The sequence below is a fragment of the Ctenocephalides felis genome, unplaced genomic scaffold (genome assembly GCF_003426905.1).
Source record: "Ctenocephalides felis isolate EL2017-DRISC unplaced genomic scaffold, ASM342690v1 CF-g0.4_SCAFFOLD_01886, whole genome shotgun sequence".
Classification (NCBI taxonomy): domain Eukaryota; kingdom Metazoa; phylum Arthropoda; class Insecta; order Siphonaptera; family Pulicidae; genus Ctenocephalides; species Ctenocephalides felis.
In genome coordinates, this window is record NW_020538040.1 from 137265297 (window position 1) to 137288253 (window position 22957).

At 28.4% G+C, this 22957-nt stretch overlaps 1 non-coding gene across 1 annotated transcript; it reads right to left on the reverse strand.

Annotated features, from left to right (window-relative positions):
- Positions 1-3303: 3303 nt before the first annotated feature.
- Positions 3304-3417, reverse strand: Trnal-caa. The gene is made up of 2 exons: positions 3380-3417; positions 3304-3348 (listed from the first exon to the last, which is right to left on the reverse strand). It is a non-coding gene; the product is annotated as a tRNA-Leu (tRNA).
- Positions 3418-22957: the final 19540 nt, after the last annotated feature.

Here is a 22957-nt window from a genome sequence, read left to right on the forward strand (position 1 = left end):
ACAGACTGTACAAAATTAAGCCTTACCACTAGCACTCAACAAATCAAGGGATCCACTGACCAGACACTATTACTCTACAAAATACATACATGAACTGACTGACGTACCGACGGCAATCGACCAAATTAAAAAGCTTACTGAAAACTTTTACCTAAAATGTAAGTATCACTCAAATAATAACATCCAGACCCGTATACTCGCGAAAAATTTTAGCAATTTTATGCATACTGCTTTCGAATTCATTGAAATGTGATCTTTTTAGGAATTGTTAACCTTTTCCTTTTTTCCATATATGGTTTATACTAATTATTAGGATAAAATGTATAACACTATTCATAAACACTGTCAGAGTATAATACCCTTGGGTAATAAACTCGCATTTGAAAAAAATCAATTAAATATGAAAGAATCACCGAAAGAGTAATGCCTCCTACGCCTTGTTTGTTATAGTACTTAAAACAAGAAATTATATATTTGAATTACAAATATATAGCATTGTAAAGCTTTGTGTATAGACATTTTCATTTTTTATACTATTACACTTTCAACTTTCTGATTATTTTGGATATAATACGTCTTGCAGTTTCTCAATTATTCCAAAATTAATTTAAAAATTATTAATCATTTACTTATTGTTAGATATTTGTACCAATGTATGATTTGTACCCCGTTGTTCCGGTTTCCCTTATGTGATATTTATTTTCATTAGATAGTGGAGCAGGGGGAATTATGATAATTGTGGAGTGACGTCTGGTAGAAAGTATACATTATAAATCACTCAACATTAATGGAATTTGAAAGCCGCGGCTATTGTTATAACATACAATTACTTTTTTATGTTTACTGCATGTTACAGAAAAAATAACAAAAAAGCAGTTGTGAAATAGGAAACTTGCAGCATGCGCTGCTATTAATGATTTTTTTATTATTCAAGGAAAATTATTAATCACCGGGTATCGAATTTGTTGTTTTTTTAACTTGCAACCGGATATGTCGTGAATATGTTTTGAGTAGCACTTCGGTGTGTGTTACTATCTAATTTACAGTATTTAATGTCGATACATGACACTTTTTATGGGATCTTACACATGTACAGAGTTTCGCCGAATCATGTTCGCATAAATATTCGCTAATAGATACAAGGTAAAAAAGTGAAGTCGGCTCGGATGGAGAAGATCGATGGACTCGTGAAATAGCGTATAGTTTTGCTTCATTCATAAATACCAAGTAGTTTCTATTATCGATTGGTAAAATTGTAAGTATTTTGCTGACTTTTTATATTTTGTTACCGCAAAGATTGATACTAGTGGCTTTTTTGGAATAAAGAACAATAACAACTACTACATGTAAAATACTGCCATGGGTGTTAAATAAACTAGTGATGCATGGCATTGTGCTTTAAAGCAATCGAGATATCGAATTTATTATTATAATCTTTACAAAATATCTTATAATTTGATATCTAATAATCATTCCCAAAATTTAATTTATTCTTCATTTACACAATGTAAATAAAATGTTTTTTGAACCATTTCAACTGGACGCTTCGTTCTCTCAAAAATTAATTTGTAATTTATTGCACTTTTTGCCCCGATTCTTTGTATCGGCTGGACCTGTCTTTGTCAAAAACTGCTCGTCTCCCCATCATTTTTTTTAATTATTCAAATCGGTTGATCCGAGTTACCGAAATCGTCGACAAAAATTTGTATCCGCACACACACATTCATTTCTTCTAATTATAAGGTATACCAAACGTAAACATATGCAAAAAAATTTATTTTCGTTTTTTTTCGATGTTTTGTGATTAACTATAATCGAGTGGGAACTACTGTAGAATGGCGCTTTGCGTTATGGAAATCTTCAAAGAATAAAATGTAAGACAATATATATGCTTCTGACTTTCGATGAAAAAAGTCTCTCGAAATAAGAATGATCAATAAAGGAATATTTAATAAAATAGTACAAACTCGGTTTTCTAAGAAAACTTTCTAAAAAGAAAACTATAACACACATCTAGGGACATATCTTCAGATATCTTCTGTTCGTGTGTTTAAAATTCTGGAACAACCTGATTTTTAAGTTAAAAATCAAGCTATTCTCGATTCTAGGGCTGCAAAGCGCAGTTGTTCCTACCACATTTTGACATCATTTTTTATAAATTCAATTAGAACCCCAATAAATTCCAGAAAATATATATTAAAAATGTGGTAAGTGAGTTCGACAATATCGTACACCTAAAACCTAATTAATCACAATTCATATAACGGCATTGTCCCATCCATAAAAATTTTAAAATTAGTACACTTTTTTCAGAATATCTATAAGTTACGAGTAAAGAGATCAAGTTTGCTCTATTATAATTTTTTGTACACTAATTCGTCTAATGTTAGTAGTACATGGTCGAACTCAATTGGCTAGGTTGAGATATAGAGATCACTGTTTTAAGAGAACTAAATTTAAAAAAATGAATTACACATTGGCATTTTTTTATTATCCGCTCTTCGGATTAGAAATTTATTCTTAGAGCAGCCTCTCTAATTTCTTAGTTATTATTTTTGATTTTTTATTAACTTCAAAATTTCAGATATTGTTGTGTCATCATGTTCTATTTACTATGTTTCTAGGTAAGAATTTCATTATAGGAGCAACTTCTTTCTCTCTATTAAAATTCCTAAACAAAATTAATCAACGATAGCTTAATTTCTAACATAAAATTTAATGTTTTCAATTAAGATTAGTTTTGTTTTTGAAGATCCGAAGCATTGTATTTTATATTTTTTTGAATTTTATTTTTGAAAAACTCCTTAATCCAAAGGGATTCTCCAGAATTTTTTTTTCAGCAATAATATTGAAAAATCTACAAGTATAGTTGTTTTTTGCTGATTTTTGTGAAGTGTATGTTATTGATCAGAAAATTTACGTGCCATAACCATTGCCTACGATTATTTCTTGTATGACCCTCACGAAGAACAAATTACTATTTCTATCATGCAAGAACTGATGGGTCTACTCATTCAGAAATTTAATAAGTTTACTCACCCCTTATTACAACGTACATAAGAACATCTTAGGTTGATGAAATTTATGCAGATGAGACTGAATCATTAGAGATTGTTAAAAATAAATAATAAATTGTGATTCTGCAGCTAAACTTTAGCTTGTATTCATATTATTGACAAGTTAGTGAGTTTGCACTCAATCGTAAACACATTTGAAGTGTGCTTCGTCTAAAATCGAATTAATCTCAATTGATTGTTCATTATAAATACTGCAAAAAATTTTTCTCGAATTACAAAAAATATTTGTCAGAAGTGGGATTCGAACCCACGCCCTCATAGAGGACCAGAACGCTCGGCCAGGTGAAACCTGGCAAGGTAACCTTGAGTCTGGCGCCTTAGACCGCTCGGCCATCCTGACATATGACAGATTGGTAAGATCACCCAATCGTAAGAACATCGGTAATGTTATTAGTATTTAATCGAATAAAATTTGTTTGATAATTTAATCATTGCATATACTGCGGAGCATTGGAATTCTCTTTCGATTTACAAAAAATGTCAAGGACTGGTTAATCAATTTTCATTCTAATATAATGTAAGTAAGTAGGTATAAGTACATAACATATAGTCCTAAAAATAATCCAAGTTTTAATGACCTTTTATAATTGAACCACTTTTAGTAGGACATTAATATTCTAATCTGTTCATTAAGACTACGTACTTTATTGCTATACAAAGATTAATAAAAATCATCGAAAAAAGTTGTCAACAATTACAAAAAAACGGATTGACCGATCTTCACCAAAAACTAATCAGCACGATTCCTAACCAATAGATTTTAAATCATTAAAATCGAATCACTAATGAATTTTACACGTTTCTGCTAATTTCAAAAAAAAAAACAGCTCGGTCGATCGTCGCGCAAAACTGATAAATACCATTACTCATTGAGTTACATGCTATGGCTTTTGAGTTTGTAAAATCATTTCAGCCGTTTTTGAGAAAACGTTGACGAAAGATTAAAAATTGGCTCACATAAATACCTACAGGCATACATACACACATTTTTAGTCTCATTTGATTCAGTATGACTTGAAACGTGCAGAAAAACATAAAATAAAATTAGCAAAAAAGATTTTTTCGCGAAAATAAACTTCTCCTTCAAGAAGTTAAAAGAAAGATGAATGGAATCAATTAAAGAATTTTTATTTTCGATATTTTAGACATCCAAACACCAAATATCTAATTAATTGATCTTCTCTTTATGAATAAATGCGCAGAAAGTGAATTAATTTACAGGCTGTAATTGTAATAAGTTGTAATTATCTGTTTAGTTGTTTACTACCAATTCGAAGCACTAAGGAGTACACAGCACAAGTAGTTAACCATTTGCATGGTTTTGCAAGTTTCTCTCATGGTACGTACACCCTGATATCAAACAGTACTGATATCAGTTTTTACTTCGAAATTTATATCCGAATATGTTTTTATATAAAATAGCTTTTCGAGGCCTAGCTCAAGACTAATCACATTACAAATGTGCTTACAATTGATGGCCGAGCGGTCTAAGGCGCCAGACTCAAGGTTACCTTGCCAGGTTTCACCTGGCCGAGCGTTCTGGTCCTCTATGAGGGCGTGGGTTCGAATCCCACTTCTGACAAATGTTTTTTGTAAATCGAAAAAAAAGTTCTGCAGTATTCATAATGAACTATCAATTGAGATTAATTCGATTTTAGACAAAGCAGACTTCAAATGTGTTTGCGAATGAGTGCAAACTCACTAACTTGTCAATGATATAAACACAAGCTAAAGTTCAGCTGCAGAATCACAATCTATTATTCATTTTCAACAATATCTAATGATTCAGTCTTATGTGCATAAATTTCATCAACCCAAGTTGTCTTTATGTAGGTTGTAATAAGAGATAAGTACACTTATTAAAATTCTGAATTTTTTGATCTATAGCAAATACTTTTGCTAAAATCAGCTAGAGCCAAGTACTTCAAATTTCATTTAATTATTTTTGTCGAAAAATATTTTTCTGGGGAATCCCTTTAGATTAACAAGTTGTTGTAAAATAAAATTCGATTTCAATTAACTACGGTTTTGCAAATTTCTCTTCTGGCATGTACACCCTGATATCAAACAGTAGTGATATCAGTTTTCACTTGGATATTTAGTTTCGAATATGTTTTTATATAAAATAGCTTTTCGGGACATAGCTGCAACATCACTATTAGGTTATTACAACTATTAGGTTATTAGTTAGTAAAGTTTAGAAGTAAAAATAATTATTGTGCCTTAAGGCAAATTGCTGAAACTTCTCCATAAATTATTATTTTTTTAAAAACGATTACCATTTCTGAAAAAAAATTTACTTCGAAAAAATTAGATTTTTGAGAAACTATAAATTTGACAAAAAAATATTAAAAATATGTTTTGACATATTTTGGAAATTCTGAACTTTTTTCAAAGCAATCGTACTGCTTTAACTGCATAGAGACGAGATGTCAAAACGCATAAGCGCCGCGTCGCCGTCTAACGGTTGAACATTGGTACGGAACCCATAGGAATGTAAACAAAATTTATACTTATTGTTAAAATCTCTATAAAATATCTGATAATTTGATGTGCATATGTCTAATGTTCTTTTTTGACCGCCACATGGCATTTTTTTATTTTTTTTACTAGATCTCTGAAACCGCTAGACCTGCCTTCATGAAAATTTGATCAGTTAATACAAGTAAAATGTTTTTTGAATTATTGAAATCGGACGCTCTCTTAAAAACTGAGTTACCATTCTTGACACTTTTTGCCCTGTATCTTCGGAACTGCTAGACCTGCCTTCGCCAAAAACAAATCAGCACGTCTCCTTATCAGTACGAATCGAATGTTTTTTGAATTATTTAAATCGGTTGATCGGTGTTCCCGAAATCGTCGACGAAAATTTGTATCCGCACACACACGTACACACACGCACACACACACATACACACACATACATACATACATTTTTTCTAAAGTATGCCAAAATAATCAGAAACCTTTGAAACGTAAAGATATATAAAAATTTTCATTTTCGATTTTTTTGCGATTACTATAACTTGCCCTACGGGAAGTTAAATATGCTCCACAGCTAGTAAGGACGATCACTGGGTTGCCTTCAAACAGCGCTAATAAAAGTAATAAACCTAGAAGTATGTATTGTTTACAACAGCGTAAAGAACACCTAATTCTCACTGCTGTTCTAAAAAAATTGAAGCACTATCAGCAACTAAGTGTACTGCTGGTTAACATAGTTTTATAAATCATACTGTCATAAATAGATACCTGTTCAAGAATATGGTAATTACTTGCTCTTCGTCTGTTTATAATTTAATCTTTTGCATTGATCTTATATATTCCAGCATTCGATCGAATCTTGACCTCTGTATAGCCGATTCACCAATCGAAGATTTATCGCAATAAAATTTAAATCACCATAAAATTATCGAACGTAGGTGTGATATCATAGCACATAATCTTGTACGATAATATGTATCCATTTAATGCTACAAATAGATTTAAGCGGAAAAAAAACTAAATAAATTATGATAATTTTATTTAATCGCCGTTTACCTGTTACATAGAGACAAGGCCCTACATTCGCTCAATTAATCACACATGTGCTGCTAACGGTTTGTGACAGTCAATTATATGTGAAGGTTTAAAGAAATGTTAATATTAATGTTGAAAACATTTACTAATCTTATTTAATGTGTTGCATAATCATATTCTATGAATTTATATATACATGATTTCTTTACTCTCATTTTTAGTATGATGAAGTTACAAGGTCGCAGCCATATTCAGAATTCTTAGCGAAAAGTTAATAATTTCAGTTTTGGACAAAACAGCACCTAAAAAAACTTGCTCAAAACTTTTATAGAAGATCATATCTGTCACAACCGTTTTTCTTTTAGTCGAATGGTGTTTTATTAGCGGCACATTAAACCGACTTATATTATACAAAAAAATATTTGATTTATATTGACAGTTCGGATGAAATTTATTTTTGGATAAAGCTGATTTAACGTTTTGGTGAAAAAAGTGCAACAATGGTCATCAGATAAACAAAATTAAGCATTTGGATTTTTTTTGGAACGTTCATGACAAAAAGAATTATTTTCAATTAATTAACCATAATGAAGCAGTTTTTAACTCCGCGAAGGAAACGTTTATGTTTTAAATTACCGGACGGAGTACACACAGTAAATATGCCTAAAATTTAAGGATTTTTGTAGTGAAAACCACTCTTTATAGGCGTGAAATATATCAGGATATTTGTTAAGATTATGAACTCTATCCTTTTTTTAAACCTTAAAATTGCAAAATTTATAAAGAAACGACCAGGCCGATCTTTACCACAACCACTCAATATAAATCCCAACTGCTAACTTTCGAAAGGTTTTTCAATTTTCAAAATCGGTTCTCGTTATTTCGCGAAAATGTTGACCAAAAATATTGCAACTATTTAGTGCGAGTCGTTAACAAGTGTTTCTTCAAATACTTCTTAATTTTTTGAGAAACGTCGATTGAAGTTCAAGTTATGGCTTACGTACGCAGATATTCCTTTTTGTAACATTGAAACAAACAAAAACTTTTTACATCTGATTTCTTAAATTAACTATTAACTTCTCGTAGGATAAGTTATTGTAATCGTCCAAAAATAGAAATTGAAAATTTTTGCATATCTTCACGTTTTGAAGGTTTCTGAATATTTTGGCCTACCTTAAAAAATGGATGTGTGTGTTTTGTGTATCCGCAATTTTTTGTTCAAAAAGCATTGGATTCTAGGCAGGTCCAGTCGTTTCGAAGATTCGGAGCAAAGAGTGCAGAAATAGAAATCGAGTTTTTGAGAGAATGGAGCATCTGATTTGAATGATCTAAAAAGCATTCAGTTTGTAATGATGAGGAGAAGTGGTGATTAGTTTTTGGCAAAAGCAGTCCAGCCATTTTGGAGATACCAAACTAAATGTGCAAAAATTTAAGATTGTGTTGACAAAGCAATTGTTTTCGGGATTTTTTTGTATTTCAAAATTATATTTTTTTGTGTATCGAAAATAATTTGGATTTTAATTGTAATTCTGGCTAAAGTTCTAAAACTCACTTTAAATAAATAATTTTAAATTTGCAATTCAGTTTATATAATTCTTATAAATATTAGACATTTTAACAGTATTTATAATAAGCTATTTAAAAACGTTATACATTACGATAAGGGAAGTTTTAGCAATTTGCCTTAAGGCACGATGCCATACACCACTAGTTTTCTTTTGTAGAACTTGTAAAAATTACTGAACCCCTAGCCTCAGCTGTGTTGGAAAACTGATTGAAAATTTTCAAGATTATTGAGATGTGATTGTGAATTATCCAATAACGAGAGTGTTTTAAGTATGATCGTTTTCTTCAGTATATTATAATTATTCTTCAGTATATTTTTACAAAGGGTGCAAAACTTCCCAAAGTCCACTTTTTGAACTCACTTGGGCACTTGGGGAATATGTTTATGGAATAAGTTTTGAAAAATAAGCGATTAAGTACGTTGAGTGAAGCAAAGTTCGTTGTGCGGAACTTTCGCGTCCTAAAAAAAGTTTGTTGTGCTGAGCGTCCGAATAAGTTCAATTTTATTGGATTAAAAAAATAATGAAATCAATAAAAGCAGGATGTAAATTGATCAATAAAATATATTCGTCGCTGAATTATAAATTCGTTATCCGGAAACGCGCAAATGCCAGCACGGGCTATTCGGTTATTGCGCAAGCGACATTTCACGTATTTTTAAACCGGAAAATGAAAATATTCGAAGAATCTGAATTATAATTGAATTCATTTACATATCTTTTGTCTATAGGGCATAATGGGAGTCAAACTGACCTCTGAAACTCTTCTCAAACGTATACGTCACGTTTATAGTCAAGTGAAGGCATGTATATTGAATATATTAATATAATAATAATAAATATATGTAACCTTTTATCGTTATGCTAGAAATCAAAACTGATTTTAAATCTCAAGAATACATTTTTTGTTACGGGTATATTCACCAAGTAAATTTAGTTTAATTGATTTTTATTCCTATTAAATGTTTTTTATGATAGTTCATATGATGATTTATATTTTTAATTTGATTTAGTTTGTTGGATATTTAGACATTTAAACAACTTTAAACATACTAAAACATCGGCAGATTAGTGATAAAGAATAATGAATATTTAATTTGAAAAAATTGAATTTACATTAATATAGGGTAGAGCGGGGCTTAAAGGTCTGCAGGCAAAAAGGTCCATCACCGTTATCTCAAAAAGGGGGCGTTCATTAATCACACTTGGTGATACGTGATGATATTCAAAATTAGTTACGAAAACAAATGGTAGAATTTTTGTTTTTTTGAAAATGTTTGAACTTTTTTAAAAAAATTAGTTAAAAAATAAATACACGAATGTGAACTCACACAATATCTTACATACCCCTCCCTCCCCCACGTGATGTTTTGTGATTTTTTGTCAAACCTCCCCCCCCCTAAAACCCTCACGTGATTCATAGACGCTCCCTTACGAGAAAAAATGGTAGAATTTTTTATTTTTTTGAAAATGTTTGGATTTTTTTGAAAATACAGGTATGTGATATCTTAGTATACCCTCCCCTTCCCAACGTGATATTTTGCGATTTTTTGTCAAATCCTCAATGGACGCCTCTAAACAAATAAAGTTAACCATACTATTTTAAAGTAGAAGGCAAAAGGTGTATAACCAGCTATGACCGTAATTCTTATGGCGTCGTTATAAGGGTAATAATTGCTACAATATTCATAACGAAAGAAATTTGTTTGTTATTAGTTTTTTTTTTAGTTTGGGGCTTTTTTATTTATTTCATGATAACTGAATATAATTTTGAAGGAAACGCGATTTATTTGTATTATATAATGTACTGTTATTTTTTAATTAGATTCAACAATTTGTTTATATATGTAATCTCTAAAAAAGCTTACATATGGGTGGTGTAAAAAGATTCAATTATATCTTTTCACTGACAAAGATGTAAGCCATAAGAAAATGTGATATAAGTTAAAAAAGCAATTTTATAGAAGATAAATACTATTAGTTATTCTAAATACTATAAATAAATTTTGAATACTTCTGACAAAATACCAGATCAAGGTAATATACGGTGCAATCTTTGTAGCCCATGAAATTTTTCTTTTGTATTAATTAAACAATTTTTCTTTTATTTCATAAAATTTCTTTAAAATTAAAAATTAACATTGTATCTGTTTGACCGATTGCTGTCCTTTTTGTCCTAACCTATGGTTAAAAAGGGACAGTTGAAAAATATTGCAAATATAATAATTTTAAGAAAAATAACTAATAAGCCTATTTCTATAATTAGAAAATAACGGAAAATTTTGGTATTGTTTGATACGTGTTATGCCTTTTGATATATAAGGCTTTTGGGTTAGATATCATAATTACTGAGAATCAAATTCGACCTTTGTAAAAAAACTATATAATTTTATAACTTTATATTATTATGATAAAGTAATAATAATCAAATCTGATTATCGTGGCCAGGAAACAGTGTTTCTATTTCTAATAAACGATTGAACGGATGGATATAAAAAACTGTTAAAACAATATGACTTCGTGTTCTTGAGTACCTACAGGGCCTGAAAGTGAAATTGTCGATTCATAAAACGTTCCGATAAATAGAAAAAAGCAAAATATACATGCTTTCACAATTATGGATATATATATATATATATAGTTATAATGAGACCTTGTAATATATATGTTTAAGTATTTCTAAACTGCAGTCATTAATACAACATATCGTTGAAAGTAAAACATGGGACCCTTTTATGTCATTGGTACTCAAAATTAAATGTATATATATATATATATATATATATATTTAATATTAAAGAATAAGTTATTGTTATCAAATGCTTGGATTAAATAATTTTCAGGCTGAACATATGTATTGGTCCATGCGTGTAAAAGTTTATAGTATAAAGTCGATATTTAAATTGGAAATCAAATTTATATTATAATACTATTTTTATTAAAAACTATTTTTTAAAAATTTGCTTGATAAATAATTAAACTCAGAACAGTTGTCAAAAATTATTAAGCCCTTGGTCTATAAAAATGCTCTATAATTTTTTGATAATGATTTTGTATTTGATTAACGTTTATATTATTAATACATTATTATATTGATAACTAAAATAAGATAAATCTTTGCAAAATTTTTTGCAGACTGTGACACACATCAAGTGTCGAAACTAGTATAAACTGGTTGAAAGTGGCATTTGCCTCAAGGCAAGTCGCAAAAACTTTTCGATAAGTGTATTAATTGACTTAATCAACTAAAATTGAGAATTAGATATTTAGAAAAAAATTTATTGGGTGGTTTAGTGCATGAACTTCATCACTATATTAAATTTAATTAAAAATACCGAGATATTTTTTTAAGAAACTTAATAATTGTTTTGTGAAATATTTAACATATGTTATAAAAAAATACTAGCACGATTATATATCATGTATGTAGTTCTTTATATTATTTAACGATTTAATACTAATGTCTAACGTTTTTTACACAACTAGAACATTTTTGACTTCTCTTTGGGTGATACAGACATAAAGAATCGAAATTTTTGTGAATGAACTTGAGATCGCAAGATATTTGAGAAAACTGTTACAAAAAAGCACTTTTTTGCTAATTTTAAAGAAATGGCTTGGCTCATCGTCTTGCAAAGCTATCGCGACTCCTCTTCCTTCACCCTAATCAAGTTTATTCTAATAGCTTTCAAAATTGGTGAAATTCAAATTTGGACTTATCACATCACAAAAGTGACTTTTGACACAAATTTTGACTCATACTTTTCTAACTTTGATACATTTTCAAAATTAAACGACTTGTCGTAGGGTCGTAATATTTTAGTATGTGCTTAAGACCATGATATCTATTGCTAAAAAAGGTTTCATAAAAATAGTTAAAAATCTTTTTTCGACAGTTAATTACAAGAAAAAGGTCCGACCGATCTTTACCAAAAACCAATCAGTATTATTCCCAACCAATATCTTTTGAACATTTTGTGAATTTTTAAAATCGATTTAGAATGGTTTGAAACATCGAGAAAACATAAAATTAGCAACTCGGATTTTGTGGCGAGAACATAAACTTCTCCTTCAGAGACTTATTAATAAATAATTATATTATTTATTTAAAATTTTATTTTTTCAACTCCAGTAATACTTTCAAGCCATATTTGTTTCCATTATCTACAAAGCTCTACATTAGCCATTTACAATTATACAAGTTATAATACGACTTAAGTTTACAAATTTGCATTTAAGAATACAAACTTAGTTTTGTGTCAACTACTTTTTACCAGTGACAGACAATTAATTTGATTAAATATCAACAGTTATTTGCTTAATTTGGGAATTTTATGCACTAGATATCTAAATGTGTCGACAATCACTGCTTCGAACCGTTTTGCTACAAATGGATATCATTTCATAACATTCTAAGCCTCCTCGGGCATTTTGTTTATTTAATATTTATGAATAAATCATTGTGGCGACTACATAATGCGATTTGAAAGAAGATGAAAAAAAAGTTGATCAAAGGTGTTGATGTAAATAAGTAACCCAATTATGCCAACTGCTTTCATTGCTTATTGTCCTTTAACAAAAGTTTTTCGTTGTTCAAAACCAAACATAATGATCTGATTCATTGATAAAAGATAATAAAAATATATATATATATATATATATATATATATATATATATATATATATATATATATATATATATATTTTTATTCAGGTACTGATCCAATCACTATAAGAAAAATACTTTTTTAAAATGATTCTAACAATAAGTCAAAATTAGAAATGTGAAAAATTAAAACAAATAAAAAAAGAAGAGTGAGCGTAAGGTTCACACGCGATTGAAGTAAAACTCTTTTGCTACTGTACAAGATGGCATTTAAGTAAAAATAAATACATCATATAACAATTTTGAATAATGTTTATTAGTAATATGGTAACACTCGTGATACAAAATTTTTTTAGTGTCAACCATTATACACATTTATATAATGATGAATTATTAATTATATATTTATAATAGCAATAAAAATATGTATAGTATTTAAAAACAATAATGTAATTAAAGTCATACTTCAAATAAGACATGATCGGTTTGTCATTGTAATTAGCATTTAGAAATGTAATTAGCATTTAGAGAAATGAAGTAATTGCTGATTAATAACTTTTATAATATTCGTTCACATAGTGGATTATGTTAAACGACGTCTAAATAAATATTATTTTCGCAACTTCACTCACCATGTAATAGTTGTGTTTGAAGAACTTCTGGTAATTAAAATTAACATACATTCATTGACTGATGGTATTTTTTTACATTTTCGCTGTCAATATAATCTCATTCTTTGAACTGCTGTAATATCTGTTTTGCCTTAACAATATTTTCCATTTCAATAACTTCAAAGATTTATAGAAACTATGAATAATATAGAAATTATTTCAATAAACTTATGTTTCATACAGGGCACAAATGCTGCATTTGTTTTATTATTTTCATTATAAATATTTACGGGGGACAGGGTAAAATATTCTTCTTATTCAGGAATTGTTCATTAAAACAAGATTTGTATTACAATGTAACTTTAAAATGTTTATTTATGTATGCAGATTTCCTTGTTGATATCGGTACGCATACAACGTTGATGCCGATACGCATACAACGACAGATCTCTATTCATATACGCGACGACTAATCACAATCGACCCGTATAGAAATGATATCATCGAGAGCGAATGACGAATCATGGGCACTCGTCTCTTATCTTATCTTATCTGCCGTAACGCACTTCCGTTGCATTTGTACGGATTTACACCATAGTCGCGCTTAAAGATGTTTTACTTTAAGAACATACGAATTATAAAATAGAATACTTGGTTAATGACAATAAAAATTAAATAAAAATGTGAATAATGCATCACTGAAAATTTCTTTTCGAATAATTGCAGGGTCATTATTTTTTCAGTCTTCTTATTTTTGTGCTGATTGATATGATTTTATTGTTGGAAAATCATATCAAAACTCATTAGTTTTCTGAAAATAAGCTTTTCCGGAAAAAAGCTTTTACTTTACAACCACAAGGTTACTGATTCACTACCCACCTCGGCCAGCCTGATGTCAACAATATCAATTGAACATCAAGTTTCTGTTCAATAATATAAAATTTAATAATATTGAAAAAACACGTTTCGTTGGGCATGTTATAAAATCGTAAAAATTGATTACTATTACTTTATATTACTACTTTTACTTTTTCACATTACATTTTTACTTTGGCACATAAAGTAGAATGCATGTAAGTATTTTTGGACACAATTTTACAACAGTGCCAATATAACAAATCAAAAGTTTTAAGGTATTTAAATTCACCACACATAAATTCATATTAATTCATATTCATATTCATATTAACCATCTGCATCAGTCTTGATTATTATTGAGAGCAAAAACCATCTAAATATCGGTCTTAGAACGGGCATATGACATATTGACATCAAATTATTTGGACATTTATATATAGTTTAATAATATTAATATTTGTTGTCAATTAGGTTTTGCATTACGTATCAATACTGAAGATTTCTATAAGGAATTTTTTAAGAACAATATTCGAAAGTAAAGGGCAAATAATGTATAATAAGCCGTCATCTTGATTTTTACGAGCTGTATTTACTTTTGTTGTTAGTTTGTTTTGGATGTGAGCACTGTTGTTAGGTTTACAGAACGTTAATATATTTTTAAGTTCATATACGTTATTTAATTTTTTTTTATAAAAAGTTAGATTTATCAGTTTTTGTATATAATCTCTATAAATGCTTACATGTGGGTTGAGTAAAAGAGACTGACCTTTACCCTGGCAAAGTTGTAAACAATGAAAAATAGTAAATAAAAATGGGAATTAAGTTGAAAGAAATAAATTAAATTAGTAGTTACTCCAACTTTGCTGATGAATGTTTCTGAATGCCAGATCAAGGTTATATACAGTATTATCTCTGCAAAAATGTTTTCATGAAATTTATATTTTGCATTGGTTGAATAATGTAGCTATTACTTCCTAAAATCTCTTCATTATTTAAAATAAAAAATAGGACGCGTTTCCCCCTGGCCGTCCCATTCCACCCCGTACATGGGGCAAAAAAGACCACGTGACAAATGTTCAAAAAACAAAAAAAAACACCTTTCTACAATGATGAGTGATAGAGAGTTGTTTGTTTGATATGTGTAATTCGTTAAAATATAATTGGTTTGGTTTTTGCAATATAATTGCTCAAGGTCAAATTAGACCTTTGTGCCTCTTCCTATCCTACATAAAAATTGAAAGTATAAATATTTTTTTTTATTAAAAATATAGTTAAATATTTAACTAATATTGATATAGTTGTAAGAATAACAAAATTATTCAGTTTTTTCTTTTTCTCTGCTATGTACCTCTATTTTTTATTATGATCATGTGTACCCAGCTTTATAATTCGATACGATTTAAAACAATATTTGTAATATATCCATTTAGATCTATTTATATGTAGATATGATCATTTCTAGCAACTACAACATTTTTAAATAATTATCTTGATTAGAAAGTTCGTATGGCAAAATCTCTAGAATTCAATATATTGATATCGAGATCATTTTGGAAATAGCGATACATATAAGCAAAACTAGGTTAATAACAATACATGCGAAATAGTTGTTTTTATGATCGATAGATTTAAATGCTATAGCAGAAATCAAATATTTATTAAAAATAAAGAATCGATACGTATCCGGTTATACGTGTTTTATCTTAAAATAGATTTGGCATTTGAAAAAAGTATATTCTCAAAATTAATTATATTTATACTATTAATGACCTCAACTGCAAATAGTTTTTATATTTAATTTTCCGAAAGAGGAATTTATGTTTTGGCCAGAAAATCTTATTTAATAATTTTATGATTTCTCTGTGTTTCTAGTCATTTCAAATAGTTTACCAAAATTTGGCCTTTTGTCTGTGTTTTGTAAAAAAACGGCTGCAACGATTTTAAACATGCAAAAGACATTTTATGAAACTAAATAAGGAATTGCGTTGAGAAGTTTTGCGTTCGGCCGAGCCGTTTCTTTATAATTAGCAGATGGATACAACAATTTTTGTCAACGTTTTATTTACGTCAAAATGTTATTAAAATGTATGTTATAATAATCCTCTTCTATTTCCATTTTTATTTTTTATTGCAATTTATTATTTATACCTGATCTACCAAAATAATATCTATCTATCTATAAGTATTACATACAATTATATATATATATATATATATATATATATATATATATGTGTATATATAAATAATTTTTTTTCTGTAATTTTTGCATAGAATTGTTGATGAAAGTGATTGTACCCAGATATCATTCTATGTTCCTATTTATAAAAAATTAAAGCGAGCATTGTTCATACAAAATTGAATTGATATCGATTGTTTGTTCTTTCAATACATAATCATTAAATTATATGTCAAACAGTCAAAACGTTCAACATGAGATATCTAAATACAATCTATGTCAGAGTTTCCAAAACCGAGGGCCATAAAGTGATTAATAAACATACATATATTACTTCCTTATGCGACTCTCTCTATAAGGAAAATTAACGTGCAAAATAGATGGCTTATCACACTACCGTGCGGAACTCCCGAATTAATTAGAATTCAGTGAAATTAGTTAAAAAATAATCATATTCTTATTGAAAAGTAGCGATACATTGAGATATAAATAGGGTAGGGCAGAGTAGGGCACAAAGGTCCAATTTCGTTTTGAGCATTGATATTTTGAAGATCAAACCAATTATATCACAACATACATATATGCTTAATTTACATATTTATTTATTATTTTTTATTGTTTACACCTTCACCAGAGTAAAGTTTCAGTTGATCCTTTTTACCCCACCCACGTGTAAGCTTTTATAGAGGTTATATGAAAAACTGCTGAATTTAACTTAAAATTAATAGTACATCTTATAGAACAATTTAATAACGTATACCTAAATATTACATTAAGGTCTCGTAACTAAACAACAGTGCTCACAACCAAAAAACTAACAATGGAAGAAAATGCTTTTTTATGCATGTTCAAACATTGGGGTTTATGAGGGCTGACTATAATTTTTTCCCTATATTGTTGTTAAAAAAAATTAAACTTGACTTGCTTTTGAATTATTGGTGGTGGACTTTTTTCCCGTGGACTTTTAAACCCCGCTCTACCCTACAATTTGCCTCAGGGTTTCTCAAACCGAAGGTTGAATGATTTACTATTTTTAAATGGTTACAACAATTCTAATTAAAAATTAAAACTATTCAAAAGCTACTGGTTGGGAATCGTGCTGATCAGCTTTTAGTAAAGATCAACCGGGCCGATTTTTGATCAATAATGGTCAATTTTTGAAAAACTTTTTTTGACAATTTTGTCAGTTGAAAAATTTTATTTGGCAATATTAAAACTTATTAGTGACATGCGTGAGTTCATGATCTATAATTAAAAATTATATAGTAACAATTGCACAAACTAAATATTAATCCCTATCGATTTTGTAGATAATTTACACAAGTCGGGTAGTTCATGTAATTTACACCTAATTTTTAATTCTCGTTTTTCTACTTAGTTTGAGAAGCTTTGTATATTACAATCAATGACAAAATGTTGTTAGCATCCGTGTATTTCGAACACAATGAATCAAATCTTGATAACCATTGAATAAATCAATCGACTTTTCGATGACTTCAGTTGGCTCAAGATAAAACACAACTTGTCAAATTCAAATCGTTTGCTTTATTATTTTTTTCATAGAACTCGTAAACTTTTAAAATAGACACTTATATGAAATTTTTACATCTTAAGATAGAAAGAACTAGTGGTGTATGGCATCGTGCCTTTTAAGGCTAATAGCTGGAACTTCCCGTACAAAAAAATATTTTTTTATAAAGATTTTTTTTTCAAACTTTGAAAAAATTAAAATATTTTGGAAATTTTGAACTTATTTTCATAGCAATCGCACTGCTTTAGCTGCATAGAGACAAAAAATCGAAGCGCGTAAGCGCCGCGTCTCCGTTTAACGGACAAACGATGTTACGGAACCCATAAAAATGTAAACAAAATTGATACATATTATTAAAGTCTCCAAAAAATTTGTCTAATGATTATTTTTGACCGCCAGATGGCGTTTTTTATTTACTTTTTTCATTGAATCTCCAAAACCGCTAGATCATCAAATTTTTATTCCATCAATACAAGTAAAATGTTTTTTAAATCATTGAAATCGGAGGTTCTGTTCTCTGAAAAACTGAATTACCATTTTTCTTATTTCTTCGTATTACTTATTTCTTCGTATCTTCGGAACGGCTAGACCTGCTTTGGCCAAAAACTAACCAGCACGTCTTCTTATCAATAGGAATAAGATAAGGTCTCCTTATCAATAGATCCGTGTTCTCGAAATCGTCGGCCAAAAATTGTATCCGCACATACATACATCACACACACATGCATTCATTTTTTTTAAGGTGTACCAGAATGTTCAGAAATCTCGGAAACAAATATATACAAAAATTTTCATTTTATATTTTTTGCGATTACTATAACTTACCCTACGGGAAATTAAAATAAACAATTAAGGTATGATGATAAAGTGCTATGGCACTACTTGAGTATATGGATATAACGACTTGTATACATGCATTTAATAATAATTACAAAACAAGTGATAGTACGGAAATTTGTAGGAGTCGCTGATTGTCTTTCTTAATTTATTGTTCAAGGTGCGATGAATAAGAATCTTATGAAATTTTAACGTATTATCTTTGCAACTCTTATTGTTCTAAATATGGTACCGGGAATATAAGTATTCCTACGCGAAAAAATAATATATCCGCAGTGGAAAAGGATATGTGGCAATACAGCAATTAATATTTGTAAAAATATTAATATTTCTAATTTATCAGAAATGAAGTTTGGAAAGTCTGGCACCAAAATTGGAAAAAATATGCGTGTGTATAAAAAATAAAATGAAATAAGCCAGTATTTCATCTTTCGTAGAAGTTTTCTCGGAAACGAAGTTTCAAAAATTTTTTGGAAGGCTGGAATTTTTTATCTATGATTTATTTAAAAATTCTGAATCGATTTTGATAATTGAAGAACCGTTTGAAAGAAATTAGTTGGAAATCCTGCTAAATAGGTTTTTGAAAAGATAGGCCGGGCCATAAATTTTTATTTAATAGTTCTAATTTTTGTTCACAAATTGGTGAAACTTGGTAATGCTCCTCACACCAATTTTTTTAATTTTTTTAACAGCAATCAGAACTTAAGGGTACTGCTAGCAATGTGACGATTTTTCTTAATTACAAGTTCTGTAGAAGGCAACCCGTTAGTTGTCCTATCTAATAAATATCTTGATTTATTTTTGTTATTAAAATTTCTTCAATATATTTTTTTAATTTAAAGTATAGCAATGCCAGGAAGGGCAATTTTTACTTGAAAATTTACTATGATCTATAATTTTCAAGTGAAAACGGTTAGCTACAGTTTGATATCGGGTTGTCCGAAATAGTGGAAATAAAATTGGGGTTTACTAATTAGGAAGCATCTAATGTCGCAAAGTTGCCACGACAATAGTTTTAATATAATTTTATCAATTAAATCAAGATATTTGTCACAGTTATTAAATTATAAGTAAATATAATATATCAAGATACGAATTATTATAAGAAAATATATATGTTGCTGTTTAAGGCCAAATCTATGGATTTCACACTTCCATTAAAACTTTTTTTTGATTCTAGAGTAACATAAACATTGAATTTAGCAAAATTGCAAAGAATGTTTTGCCAAGATTAAGCATTTTTAGCGATTGAATTAAAATGTTTAAGTATCCTATTGTTTTAATAATCTGTTACATTAGATTTAATAAACTATCAAAATCTAATCCAAATTTATGAATTTACATAATTTATATTGCTGTAATAAAATAACGAAATAGTTATGTTAACAATTTAAGAGTGTATGTAGAAAGTAATTTATATACAAAAAATCTAACTTATTTATAACTCTGCAATATCCCCCGCAATTTTTATAATGCTGTTAACAGATGTCTAATAAAACTTTCACAAAAATTATATATCTACATTTATATATATATATATATATATATATATATATATACATATATCTAATTACAAGTGAACGAGATATATGATCTGATTACGATTTGCGTTTCATAATTGATAGTTTGCAAAAACTTTGTAATTAAATTTGATGGTTTTAATTTGCCTGTTACAAAATGTATTTAAAAACGATAATATTAAGTTTCACCAGTATATACAACGTAATTTTTTTTAAACACTTTTACTCTGTGTAAAACAATACAGGGTAGGTAAACTATAAATCTGTTAATTCAAGTTTGCTCTAATTTTAATTTTTTATAATAACCCAGCATAAAATGTGCAATATAATATAAAAGCTTTTATTCAAGTATCTAAATAAAAAAGTAATAAATATACTATAAAGAAAATGTTATAAATGAATTATAGCTATAATTACATTTTTTTTGTTTTTTGAATATCATAAAAGTTGTCTATGTGAATGTTGAAGTTACAAAAGGTTTGAATTGAAGAAGAATTGTATTATGCATTTGAATACGCCATTGAAATGAGAAAGAAATTATTCTTTATTATTTAAATTTTAGTTTTATGGCTTACGTAATATTAAATGTATTTATCAGTAATTAAAACAGTAAATTTTGATTTCTTTATTGCATTTGTTTCAATTTCATGAATCCTTCAACATGATAATATATAGCAAAGATTGATTAGAACAATGATTATATAAATGGTTGTTTAAATGAATAAATAAAAAAATTAAATACATGAATTCTAAATATTTTCGTACTGTTTGAAGAATACCTGTGATATTTCATGATGAAAACAACTAAAAAATTAAGCAAAATTTGAAGTATGCAGTGCTAATTTGCATAAAATATTTTTAAGCAAATCCAAAACAATTTTTATTCTGTGTTTTTAATTAATGTTGAATATTCATCACTACTTCCTTCGTTAATTAGGTTTTATAATGAAGCGATATATATACAACAATTTATCATCACTATTTAAAATTATTTTACACAAATGATTTGTAGTAGAGTATTTGATTTAAAATATGAATTTAGTGATATTGACCTAAATATTTATTTTTTGTAGTAATTTATACTCAAATTTGTGTGAAACTTTATTAATATAATGCTGAGTTATACCTAAAAACTTTTTTTTTTAATTTTCAAAAATTTTTCCATGCTATTTCCATACAAAGTTTGGTTGAATTGCGCACTATCTAAAAGTTAATATAAAAAGCTAAAACTTTCAGAGAATTTTTTTTATCAATTTGGAACGATTTGAGCTTTTGGGAGCAAGAAAATTCAAAAATGTCCATATTAAGAACCACCCTAATGATCATGTAAACATTACAATAAATAAAAATAATTTGAACTAGTTTAGTAGTGAATACATGAAGATTAAGTTCTTCTATGAAAGTCAGCAGCACAATAACAAAGTCAATAGACATCAAATTTCGCCAGCTAATTCAATATACAAATATTTGTTTTTAATGTACAAATATTTGTACTGAATCTTCAATATACCGCATATTTTACTTAACATGAAATATGCAATAATTGGTTATCTGATTGATTTCACATATAAAGATTGCATTTTTTAAGCTAAACTTACCTTGTTTTGAAAAAGTCTGCGAAATCCTTCCCTGGTGTATCTACCTCCATCAATTTCCTGAAGCATCAAGGAGCACTCGTGAAGATTTTTAGTGTATCTTCGCTCGCGTCTGCTCTCTTCTTCCATTGCACTAATTTCTTTAAGCTTATTGTCCTGTTTTTCTTCAGCCATAACCAATTTTTGATTGTCTACAATATTATCCTTAGTACTTTCCTTTGAAACACCATTGGCTTGAGGTTGTACCAGTTTTATCCCAAGCAATTCTGTTTTTACCCTGTTTGGCTTTGGTTCCGATTTCTTTGCTTCGTTGACCATATCATATTTTACAGAATCGGTTTTAGTATCATCTGTTTTATTATCAGGCGGTTCTTGTTTCGGAACCCAATTAGAATTTTTTAAAGTCGACATTGTTAATCACCAAATTTATAAACAAATCAAAACAAACTCGATCATTTCAAGTTCAGTTTATTAGTGCACTAAACATTTGATAATTCCCAAATTTATGCATATGAAGGTTGACTACTGTCTCACATAGAGAACACCAATGTCACACATATAAGAACTGGATTAAGAATTATAAAAATTCGATGATTTTATGTAAATTGCTTTCTGTATGTAATTTGCGTTTTATGCAAAAGATCAATAAAATTTATAATATAACTATAAACTCGTGATAAATGATTTGAATATGAATACATAATGTATCTATATGTATTTATATATATATATATATATATATATATATATATATATATTTCCTTAAATTAAATCTGATTGACTATTTATTAGCAATTTACAATTTACTTGCCATAGACAAAGTCTACATATTTCTAATAGCAAAATAGTTTGAAACTATATTCATGAATATGTGTTTAATTTCGATCACACTTTTGAAATACAGTATTATTATTATTCTTATCATTTTTATTTTATTTATTTATTTATTTGACAATCAGAAAATGCAATAAATATTATTATTACATTTTTACGAAATGTGGATCTAAGATTGAAAATATTTGGATAAATCTACTGTATTTTCACTTTTTAATATCAAAA